This window comes from Crocuta crocuta, unplaced genomic scaffold (assembly GCF_008692635.1).
Source record: "Crocuta crocuta isolate KB4526 unplaced genomic scaffold, BGI_CrCroc_1.0 scaffold131, whole genome shotgun sequence".
NCBI classification, from domain to species: Eukaryota; Metazoa; Chordata; class Mammalia; order Carnivora; family Hyaenidae; genus Crocuta; species Crocuta crocuta.
Window position 1 is genome coordinate 19,478,002 of NW_027528977.1, and position 13,004 is coordinate 19,491,005.

The 13,004-nt window shown below is 34.8% G+C and overlaps 1 protein-coding gene across 1 annotated transcript in view; it reads right to left on the reverse strand.

Moving 5' to 3' along the window:
- Positions 1-13,004, reverse strand: part of TENM2 (teneurin transmembrane protein 2) — a 3,267,991-nt gene that overhangs the window by 2,426,967 nt on the left and 828,020 nt on the right. The window lies entirely within an intron of this gene.

Here is a 13,004-nt window from a genome sequence, read left to right on the forward strand (position 1 = left end):
TGGATAAAAAACATTATGAACCCATGAATTCCAGTGGTATCAAAAGATCACCTTGATAACAGAGGAATAGGAGAAAAAAATGCTAAATATAATCAACAAACTGCTTTAATTTTTTTTTTTTTTTGCTCCCTCTTTCTACAGTAATGTAGAGGTCTCAGAAACAGAATAATTTTCATTCTTAACTAGGAGAAACTATGTTTGGAGTGGGTGAGAGTTTTATACTTCTTTTTTTTCTTTTTACTCTTCCTCTGAAACCAGAAATTGTCTTCACATGGTGATTTCTGCCTGACCAAATAGTCCTAAAACTACTACTAAGAAAATACTTACATATATAAAATTGCTACCTTGGGTTTGATCAATTATGGAAGAGAGCTATCATTCCCATACTCTTAAGAATGACATTTTCAACTGCCTCACATAGAGCATGCCCCAGGGGGTTCTCAGAAACTCAGAAGTAAAAATTATCCATTTTCATTTGTCAAAATTTTAGAAGTATGAGACAAATTTTCCTTAAGTCTCTTTACCAAAAATGGCAAAAAATTAATCTGCTATGACTTTGTACTTCTGAAATAATGCTCAATCACACTCTTTTTTCTTAGTCAGGAGTATGCTTTTTTTGATGCAAGGTATTTCTAAGCATTTTTGCCAAAAGATACAAATTTTAAAAAGGACTACACATAATTTACTAAGGTAGATGAATTCAGGTTAAAGTGATGAAAGGCAGGAGAATGGGGAAATTGGATATAAACAAATCTAGTTATCTTTTGCATCAGGTGTTGACAAAATAAATTAGGTAAGGAATGTACTAATAAAATATTAGTTGTCAATGTTTAGCTTTTTAAAATTAATTCATTTATTAATTCTATAATTAAAAAAATAAGAATGTTACAGTCGGGGTGAAGCTTAGATACCACGTGTTCCATTAGGTTCCAAACTGCCTTCTAAGGAAAGCTAATTCCATAACACTAAACACTTTAAGAACACTAGTTTGGCACTAGTTTATTTTTGACAAGTAAGAAACTAAAACAAAATAAAGTGTATCTTTTCAAATAGATTTTGAAATTAACAAAGTCTATTTACTGTGTGAGAATCAGAATATATTGTCTATATAGACTGTCTAAAGTCTACAGTCTGCTGACGAGTCCTGAAGAAAACAAACATTTAACTTTATTCAAGTATTTGCCAAGCCTATTCAGTCGTGGAAAGTATTTTTCATAGAACAATATATATTGACTTGTGGAACTAATTCTGTGGCCCATCATTTGATAAACAATGAAGTAGAATGGTATCTATAGTAATAGAAGAGAACATTGATACCTAGGGTACCCCCCTCAACCACAATTAAGGGGTATTTAAACAAGTTGATAAAATGCTAAAATAGCATAATTTAAATTCTCAATGCCCCATTAATTGGATGTTATATTAAAGAAATATGAATTTCACCAGAAGCCTTGGCTCATAGATCTTCTTTTGCTAATATCTCTACTATTCTCAATGTTAGATAGTTGCATATAAATACATCTTATATTAAAAATAATTTATATGTCTTATATCAGTGTAAAGTATTGTATGCATTTGGTAGAAGTAAATTTTTAAGTCATTGAATTCTGGAAAGATATTATGGCAGATAAGAACACAAAAAAGAGACTAGAGCGTGCCCATATTCTTTTAAACAAAAGAATGATTGATTCAAGTGTTGAGTTGCAGCTGGACAAAATAGAATAGAAAGCTCAAATAAAAATTGCACATACAACACTTGACAGGGTTCAAGACACACTTCTCCAAAGTATGGCACTTTGGCATATTGAATATTTTAAGCTGAAAGAAATGGAATATTGTAAGTCCAGAAATGACCCTTTGATCCCCCTTCTTTAAGAACTTCCTTGAAGCAAGCCCTAAGACCCTCACTGAGTGCCTTCTCCATCTCTCTCTGAAGGATGAGCATCCTTATATCCAAAGACAGAGATTCCAAAAGGAATCTAAACAAATAGGCCCAGTTTACTACCACTACAATTTCCCCCCAGTTTACTACCACTAGCTCATATCCTTTGTCCTATCACATTTTCCATGGCTTTCCATTCTTTATCATACCTAGCATAAAAATGCTCAGGTTTAACTGTTTCCTCAGGTCTTCATTTCCTCATTAAGCTCTCATGTCGGATATAACTTATATTAAATAAATTTGTGTGCTTCCATCCTATTAAAATGTCATCAGTCCAATTTATAGGACCCCAGCCAGAGGACCTAAGATAGGTAAGGAAAGATTTTTTCCTCCTTTACCTATTTCTACTTACCACTGTTACTAGGCTTACTCTTCACATAAATAATACAAGAATTAAAAATGCTATATCAAATAAAACAAATAATGTATATGACAATATACCTAAGCTAACTGGGTCAAGCTTACAGGAGGTTCTGAAATTAAGTTTGAGGGAAGCTTTCCCATTGTGTCTGAGGTTGCCAGCATCTTGAGCATTACAGACTTGTGTCTGCTAATGTGGCTGTCATCAGTATCAATAAATAAATATTTTAATAATTCCATGTGCTTGTCTAGGAGGAAATCCCAAAACTGACCACTGCTATGAATTTGGTAAAGTGTCTTAAGTTATCAGGAGTTATGGCAGCTTCACTCCTTAATGATTTTCCCCATGCGCTGCTACCACCAAGGAAGTTTGATAAGGTTAGGGTCAGTTATTGGAATCATTTTGTCTATTTACTACTGTGTTTTGCCTATACCATCGCAAAGTCTTCAAGACTGATATAACTCAGGATCTGCCTACTTCTCGTCATAAGAAAATCACCTACCTTATGTAAGACTTTCAAAAGTGGAAATTCCTTAACTATCCTTGGTAACACAGAATATTACAATGTTAAAAAAATAATAATATTTAATATCTGTGTGTGGTTTACTGGACACTTCATATGAACTACTCTTTTAAGTTAAACTACAGTACTATGAGATGGATATTATTATTAACATATTCATATTACAAAATTAAACAAAAAATACTGACAATCACCAAAAGGTATAATGTGCCCAATTTTCATAGTTAAAAACAGTAGTCAGTTTTCAAATGAAAAGAGTTTGACTCTAGAGCCTATTCTCATCATTATCCCACATTATCCTACCTATACTAGTTTGCTTTGACTGCTGTAACAAATTACCCTAAATGAGGCTTAAACATCAGGTATTTGTTCTCTCACAGTCTTGGAGACCAGAAGACAGAAAGTAGTTTCACTGGGTTAAAATCAAGGTATAAGCAGTACTATGCTCCCTCTGGAGGCTCTTTGCCTCTTCCAGATTCTGGTGATTGCTGGCATTCCTTGGCTTGTAGCTGCATTGCTTATATCTCTGCCTCCATGATCACATTACCTTCCTCAATTCTATAAAACCTTCCTATTCCTCCCTTCTATGTAAGTACTTGTAGGGTGCCTGGGTGGCTCAGTCGGGAAAGCGTCCCAGTTCGGGTTAGGTCATGATCTCATGGTTCGTGGGTTTGAGCCCTGTGTCGGGCTCTGTGCTGACGGCCAGCTCAGAGCCTGGAGCCTGTTTTGGATTCTGTATTTCCCTCTGTCTCTTTCTTTCTCAGAAATAAATTTTAAAAAAACATTAAAAAATATATAAATACCTGTGATTACACTTAGGAACCACCAGATAATCTGAGATAATCTTTCTGTCTCAAAATCATTAGCTTAATCATATCTGCAAAGACCTTTTTTTAGGTAACATTCACAAGTTCCTGGGATTAGGACTGGATATATTTATGAGGCATTGTTTGGCTTACCACATGTATATTCTCTCTTATATGCCTTATATATGTACAATTTTAAGACCCTAAATGTATTAATAACAATTATTTTCTCCAGTTAGTTAGAAAGAAAGTGAGCATAAATATTGGTTAAGTTATTTTTATCCTCTGCTTGACAAACTAAATTGGATAACAGGCTTAAAAAGAGGTTTTTTAACAAAGTCCCCAATAAGAATAGAGAAAAATGAGCCTGGATTTCATTCCTAGCAAGCTAAACTTTGGGTTCCATATCCAACAGAGTAATACTGCAAAGCATGGGACTTTGATATTTCCAACAACAACTATTTTGGATTACTCCAAAAGGTAGCCAGAAAATTCTATTTGGAATTTCTTAAAAAAAAAAAAAATCGGAAAAGAAGATATGTTTAAAGGCTGGATTTAATCTTTGAGACATGCGAGAATATCATTTGGAGGCTTTTTTAGAATAAAACAGAGTTAAAAAAAGTTAAAAAAAAAAAACACAGTCTGGGAAGTCAACCCAGTGTTTCTTCTTTGTGGATGGCATCAACATCTACCCAATAACTGAGAAAGAAACCTGGGAGTCATCTTGGCATCTCCCTCTCTCTTCTTCTCCATATCCAATCCATCCCCCAGGAGAGTTGATTCTAGCTCTTAAAAACTCTCAAATCATCCATCATCTACACTGCCTTTTCCATGCTAAGAATATCTCTCAGCAGGGTAATTTTAATAGCCTACTAACAGACATTCAAAAATGAGACATTGGTCTATCCTTTACTGATATATTAACAGTTCAATGTATATAGTATAGATTAATCAATTAGAATAGTTATATTTTCCAAACAGTTTAATAAGAATTTTCCAGTAATACTTTACATACAAAAAGAGAATTTTTTCTAATTCAGATATAAAATATTATCCCCAAATTAAGTAGAATTTAGATGTGAACATCAAGAGAAATGGTACCAAAAATATGTAAAAACATGTTTTTAAGATATTAAACTAATGTTCTCTCCTCAAAAAATTTCCCTTAAAAATAAGGAAGAGCAAGCTTATGTCCTTTGCTGTTATATGATTTGCTAAATTATATTAAGCTATTGCAAGAAATGACACATATGGGATCACTTTTTATTTGAATTTTTGTTTCTTATACCAGGGTTCATCAAGCTGTTTCATATTTATTTTTCTGATTAATGATATGTCAAAATTCTAATTCTAGTACCAATTTATGGTGTGTTGGCAACTGAAGAATGAAACAGCAATGCAGACAACAGGCAAAATTGATTTTTATCCATCTTCTTTGAATTCCAGTAAATGTTTCCCAAATGTGCCTTTCTGTTTCAACCAAACTAAATATTATAGTCTTATTTCTCTCAACTATTAATTATGCTACTTCTGAGAATTCAAAATTTCTTAAAGCACAACAGTATAGTTAGATGATATGATTTAATGTGTTAGTCATTCTGAATTAGAGGTTGCATATTTAAGAATCCCTACTATTAAGTTTCCTCATCCATAAAGACATATCACATCTTAAAATGTTATTTAGTGCAAATGGGTTTCACAGGAGTTTTTAAAATGAACATGAATGCTCTGAATAAATAAAAAGTGAAATACAACTGAATGCTTATATTGCACATGGATTCCACAGAAAGAGAAAAGAAATGAGGTATTAAAAAAAAACGAGAACGAATATGTGAAGGAAAAAAAAAAAAGAGGAACAAAGGAAGTGCATAGGAAACACACAGCTCTATATTCAGAGGGTAGAGCACTTATTCCACCTATTTAACAAGTAAGATAATGTCAAGAGAGTTCTAGAGAAATAAACACTTCTTCCAAAGGCAACTGTAGCACCATCAAAATGGAGATTAGGACACTGAATTGCTTGTGTTTTCAATGTTCTTATGGATTCAGGGCATGAACTATTGAGTCAGACAAGAAAAATAACTATTGGCATTCATGATAAAATGCTAACAAACCCACATTCTTATTCTTTTTTATATCAAACGGTATTAAAAAATAAACTTACAACTTGTTTGTAGAGATTAATGAACATATTCTCTCAGACACAACCATCTTTGCCAAAGTTCAAATAGTGCAACTGTGCTTAAAAACACACTATTCATACTTAGGAATCTTGCCACTTTACAAATAATGACAAAATTGTTATTTTAACAGTAGTTATCAAACAAGACTCCTTGGAGACCTGATGATAATGGGATTTTGAATGTTGACTACAGGGAATGCTGCTTAGTCCATTTCAAAGCACTGTTGCAACAAGTCATCTTATTCTACCAGGAGTTTAGCTTATACAATAGTTAATTAGTGACAGAGAGGTTCACCTTCCTTCCATTAGTCAAGGAGAAACTAGAGTCCTGCATGCACAATCAGTATATATCTAAGGATTAGGACAGAATGAAATGGAATGTGACTCAACCTGAGTGTCAAAAGTTTGATACCTGATTGGTTCCTCAAACAGTATGCACTTTAAGTACGGATGCAAAGAAGAAAATACAGGTCTGTGTAGCTCAAAACTACTGCTGATATCCCATGTAGAATTGCTTCATAATGTTGTGAGGATTCCTCATTTGGGGTTAGTCAGGATCAGTCTCTCCTTTCATCCTCTCCATTTTCTTTTTGGCTCATTACCTCTCCATTCCGGTGTACAGGCTTGTTGGGAGTGTTATATCTGTTGGTAGCTTCCCAGATTGAAAGATAAAATGACTGAAGTTGTTGTAATTCAAGAGGTACTATATCCTCCCCTGCCTGAGGAGAAATAGGGGGCTGGTTCCTGACTTTAACATCATTAATCTCCAAGGCACTAGAGAAGCAAAGGAGAGGCAACATATGCAAGACATTCAACATAGCAAATCATCCAACATCCTGAATATGTTGGTTCAGTTAGAAGACTGTCACTGGATATCTCTCTTCTTGGCTTCTGTTAATTTCCAAGTTTGATCCTCCAACTTCCTACTGATTGTCTGAGCTTCCATAATGCTGCTAATAAATTAATTTTAGTTAGATACAATATCATCACTGTATGAATACTGAATTGAGCAAAATAAACATTAGAAATAAACATTATCATGTGAATAATCTCTATCATTAATATACTGAATTAGCTTTGGACCTTGTTTACTTTAAAAAATAAACAATAATGTAATCAGATTTGTATAATTAAAAAGACCCTTGAAACTTTCTAGTCTAATCTCTCATATGTGATTTCCTTTCATCTGCATGAACAATGGTAGTGATGTAATTGCAAGAATGCAAAGTATCTTTGAAAAAAGTGATAAACCCTACGGAAGGAACCATACAAATTCAGTTACATTTATTTTTGGAACTTAAAAAGGACATGTCAAAGAGAGATAATTAATATTTTTTCTTATTCTATCAAAAAGTTTTATGTGTTTTATTTATTTTTATCTTTTAAATCAAAATATATTTATGTATTTATTTTTTCAGGAGTATAATTTAGTGATTCATCACTTACATATAACACCCAGGGCTCATCCCAACCAGTGTCCTCCCTAATGCCCCCTCACCCTTTTAGCCCTTCTCCCCACCCAATACCCTTCCAGAAGCCCTCAGTTTGTTTCCTGTATTTAGGAGTCTCTTATGGTTTGTCTACCTCTCTGTTTTAATAGTATTTTTGCTTCATTTGTTTTGTATCTTAAATTTCACATATGAGTGAAATCACATATTTTTCTTTCTCTAACTGACTTATTTCATTTAGCAGAATACACTCTAGTTCCATCCACATTGTTGCAAATGGCAAGATTTTATTCTTTTTGATTGCTGTGTAATACTCCATTATATANCCACAGACATTTGGGCTCCTTCCATACTTTGGGCATTGTTGATAATGCTTCTATAAACATTGAAGTGCATGTGCCTCTTCAAAACAGTACACTGGTATCCTTTGGATAAATACCTAGTAGTGCAATTTCTGGGTGTAGGGTAGTTCCATTTTTAATTATTTGAGGAACCTCCATACTGTTTTCCAAAGTGGCTGCACCAGTTTGCATTTCCACCAGCAGTTTAAAAGGGTTCCTTTTTCTCTGCATCCTTGCCAACATCTGTCATTGCCTGGTGTTAATTTTCACCATTCTGACAGGCGTGAGGTGCCATCTCATTGTGCTTTTGATTTGTGTTTCCTTGAGGGTAGTGATGTTGAGCATTTGTTCATGTCTCTGTTGCCATCTGGATGTCTTCTTTGGAAAATGTCTATTCATGTCTTTTGTCCATTTCTTCACCGGGTTATTTGTTTTTTTGGGATGTTGAATTTGATAAGTTCTTTATAGATTTTTGGATACTAAACCTTCATCTGATATGCAATTTGCAAATATCTTCTCCCATCCTGTTGGTTCCCTTTTAGTTCTGCTGATTGTTCCCTTCACTGTGCAGAAGGTTTTTATCTTGATGAGGTCCCAATAGCTCAGTTTTGCTTTTGTTTCCCTTGCCTCTGGAGATATGTCAAGTAAGAAGTTGCTGCAGCCAAGGTCAAAGAGTTTGTTGCTTGTATTCTTCTCTAGGATACTGATGGATTCCTATCCTACAGTTAGGTCTTTCATTCATTTTGAGTTTATTTTTGTGTATGGTATAAAACACCTGCTTTGTCAAAGATTAGTTGGCCATACATTTGTGGGTCCATTTCTGGGTTCTCTATTCTGTTCATTGATCTATGTGTCTGTTCTTGTGCCAGTAGCATACTGTCTTGATGATTATATCTTTGTAATACAGCATGAAGTCCAGGGTTGTGATGCCTCCGGTTTTGATTTCCTTTTTCAGTATTGCTTTGGCTATTCAAGGTCTTTTCTCGTTCTTTACAAATTTTAGGATTGTTTGCTCTAGCTCTGTGAAGAATGTTGGTGTTATTTTGATATGGATTGAATATGTAGATTGCTTTGATTAGTACTGACATTTTAACAATGTTTGTTCTTCCAATCCTAAGCATGGGATGGTTCCCCCCACCCCCCATTTTTTGTGTCTTCTTCAATTTCTTCCATAAGCTCCCTATACTTTTCAGTGTAGAGATTTTTTACCTCTTTTGTTAGGCTTATTCCTAGGTATTTTATGTTTTTTGCTGTAATGGTGATTGATACTGATTTCTTGATTTCTCTTTCTGCTGCTTCATTATTGGTGTGTAGAAATGCAACTGATTTCTGTATGTTGATTTCATATCCTGTGACTTTGCTGAATTCATGTATCAGTTCTAGTAGTTTTCTGGTGGAGTCTTTTGGGTTTTCACATAGAGTCCCTCATGTCATCTGTGAAGCGTGAAAGTTTGACTTCCTTCTTGCTGATTTAGATGCTCTTTATTTGTGTTGTCTGACTGCTGAGGCTAGGACTCCCAACATTATGTTGAATAACTAAGAGTGGACATCTTGTTGTGTTCCTGAGCTTAGGGAGAAAACCCTCAGTTTTTTTCCCATTGAGGATATAGACTTTATGATCTTGAGATATGATCCTCCTATCCCTATATTTTTGAGGGTTTTTATCAAGGAAGGATGCTGTATTTTGTCAAATGCTTTTTCAGCATCTATTGAGAGAATCATGTGGTTCTTATCCCTTCTTTTATCAATATGATGTATCATATGATTGATTTGTGGATATTGAATCAGCCCTACATCCAAGGAATAAACCCCACTTGATTGTGGTGAATAATTCTTTCAACATATTGTTGGATCTAGTTGGCTAGTATCTTGTTGAGACTTTTTCATTGATATTCATCAGGGAAATTGCTCTGTAGTTCTCCTCTTTAGTGGGATCTTTGTCAGATTTTGGAATCAAGGTAATGCTAACTTTGTAGAATGAGTTTAGAAGTTTTCCTTCCATTTCTATTTTTTGAAACAGCTTCAAAAAATGGTGTTAACTCTTATTTAAATGTTTGGTAGACTTCCCCTAGAAAGCCATCTGGCTCAGGTCTCTTGTTTTTTAGGAAATTTTTGATTACTGATTCAATTTCTTTACTAGTTATGAGTCTGTTCAAATTTTTTATTTCTTTCTGTTTCAGTTTTGGAAGTTTATATGTTTCTAAGAATTTGTCCATTTCTTCCAATTGCCCAATTTGTTGGCAAAAAATTGCTCATAATATTCTCTTATTATTGTTTGTATTTCTGCATTGTTGGCTGCGGACTCTCCTCTTTCATTCATGGTTTTATTTACCTGAGTTCTTTGTTTTTCCTTTTTGATCAATCTAGCTAGGGGCTTATCAATTTTGTTAATTTTTCAAAGAACCAGCTCCTTGCTTCATTGATCTGTTCTACTGTGGCTTTTCCCCCCTATATCTTTTATTTCTGCTCTAATTTTTATTAATTCCCTTCTTCTGCTGGTTTTGAGCTCTATTTTCTGTTCTTCTAGCTCTTTTAGGTGTAATTACGGTTAAGTTGTGTATTTGACACCTTTCTTCCTTCTTTAGGAAGGCCTGGATTGCTATATATTTCCCTCTTATGACCACCTTTGCTGTATACCAGATGTTTCAGATTGTCGTGTTTTCATTATCACCGGCTTCCATATACCTTTTAATTTCCTCCTTAATTTCTTGGTTAACCCCATTCGTTCTTTAGTAGGACGTTCTTTAACTCCAAGTATTAGTGGTCTTTCTAATTTTTTTCTGGTGGTTGATTTCAAGTTTCATATTGTGGTGGTGTGAAAATATGTATCATATAATCTTGGTCTTTTAGTACTTGTTGAGGGCTGATTTGTGACCCTGGAAAATATTCTATGCGTACTCGAGAAGAATGTGTATTCTGCTGCTTCAGGATGAAATGTTCTGAATATATCTCTCAAGTCCATCTGGTCCAGTGTGTCATTCAGAGACATTATTTCCTTGTTGATTTTCTGCTTAGGTGATCTGTCCATTGCTGTAAGTGGGCTGTTGTAGTCTTCTACTATTAAGGTATTATTATCAATGATGTACTTTATGTTTGTGATTAATTGGATTATACCTTTGGGTGTTTTCACATTGGGGACATAAACATTTACAATTGTTAGTTCTTTTAAAAAGTTTTTTTAAAATGTTGTATTTATTTTTGAGAGAGAGATAGAGACAGCGTGAGCAGGGGAGGGTCAGAGAGAGAAGGAGTCACAGAATCCGAAGACAGGCTCCAGGCTCTGAGCTAGCTGCCAGCACAGAGCCCGACGTGGGGCTCGAACCCACGAACCGAATCGTGAGATTGTGACCTGAGCCGAAGTCAGACACTTAACCGACTGAGCCACCCAGGCACCCCTACAATTGTTAGTTCTTCTCGGTGGATAGATCCCTTAATTATGAATAATGCCCTTCTTCATCTCTTGTTAAAGTCTTTATTTTAAAATCTAGATTGTCTGATATAAATATGGCTACATCAGCTTTCCTTTGATGACCATTAGCATGATAGATGGCTCTTCCTCCCCTTACTTTGAATCTACAGATGTCTCAGGTCTAAACTGATTCTCTTGTAAGCAGCATTTGGATGGGTCCTGTTTTCTTATCCATTCTGATAACCTGATTTAAGCATTCAGTCCATTGATATTTAGAGTGAGTGCTGAAAAACATGAATTTAGCACCATAGTGTTCTCTTGAGTTGGTGTTTCTGATGATGCTCTCTGGTCCTTTTTAGCCTTTGTTGCTTTTTGTCTTTTCTCCATTCAAGCCTCTCCCCCCCTTAAAATTTCTTGCAGTGATGGTTTAGTAGTCATGAACTCCTTAGTTTTTGTTTGTCTAAAAAACTATTTATCTATCCTATTTTGAATGACAGACTTGCTGGATAAAGAATGAGTGGCTTCATATTTTTCCAATTTAGCACACTGAATATACCCTGCAACTCCTTTCTTGCATGCCAAGTTTCTGTGGATAGGTCTGATGCGAAACTGTTCTGTTTTCCCTTATAGGTTAAGGCCTCCCCCCCCCACCCCCTTGCTGCTTTCTTAATTCTTTCCTTGTCTGTGTATTTTGTAAATTTGACTATGACATGCCTTGGTGACGGTCCGTTTTTGTTGACTCTAATGGGAGTTCTCTGTGCTTCTTAGATTTTGATGTCTGTTTCTTTTCCCAGATTAAGAAAGTTTTCCACTATAATTCGCTCATGTAAACTTTCTGCCTCCTTTTCTCTCTCTTCATCTTCTAGGACTTCTATGATTTGGATGCTATTCCTTTTTAATAAGTCACTCAGTTCGCTAAGTCTTGTATCATGCTCTTTTTCCTTTGTTTCCCTCTTTTTTTCTGCTTCGTTATTCTCCATAATTTTGTCTTCTAAATCACTGATTTGCTGCTCTGCTTTGTCCATCCTTGCTGTCATGGCATCCATTCAAGATTGCATCTTGATTATAGTATTTTTAATTTCATCCTCTTTAGATTCCATTTCTTTTGTCTCCACAGAAAGGGATGGTTTGCTTTTTGCAACCACAGCTAGTATTCATATTATTGTGGTTCTAAATTCTGGTTCAGACATCTTGCTTATAACTGTGTTGATTAAGGCCCTTGTTGTCATTTCTTCCTCTTCTTTTTTGGTGGTTGAATTCCCTCATTTTGTCATTTTTGAGGAATAAAAGAATTAATAAGGTAAAAAATACAATTAAAAATTAAAAACAAAATAAAAATCATATCAAGGAACCTATATCCTAGGTGTTTTTTTGGTTCTGCTTGTTAAAAGATGCTTGATAGATAAAGAAAAAAGAGAAAGAGAAAAAAGAAAGGAAAAAAAGGTTAAAAAAGTTAAAAATATGCAAATAGAATAAAATTAAATAAAGAAAATGGAATAGAAAATGAAACACTTTAAAAAATAAAAATTAGGTAAAAAGATAAAAAATGCATTTTTCTCTTTCTGTATCCAAGAATGAGGAAGAAATGGAAACAAAAAGAAGAAAAAAAGAACACAATTTAAGCAAAAACAGAGGCAAAAATTGAAACAGGGAACAGAATGAAACCCAATGAATACATCCAGTTTCCCCTAGAACTAGAACTATAAAGCCTTCTGTAGTCCATACGGACCAGGGGGAGTGACTTGTGCTGGTTTTCTAGGGGATGTGTTGGAGGTTGCAGTTCCATGGGGGTTGGTGTAATGTCTCCGTTCTCCACTAAGTGATGCTGCTTAGCTTATTGGTGTGGATTGGTGTGTCACACTTCATCCAGCTCTTTTATCTCTGGAACTGGAACTTTGCATTCTCACCAGCAGGTGAGATCAAGCACCCCTCTTTTGTCTTAGGCCTCCTTCTACTCCCTCTCTCCACCCTGCCTGTGTCCAAGCTGTCTGC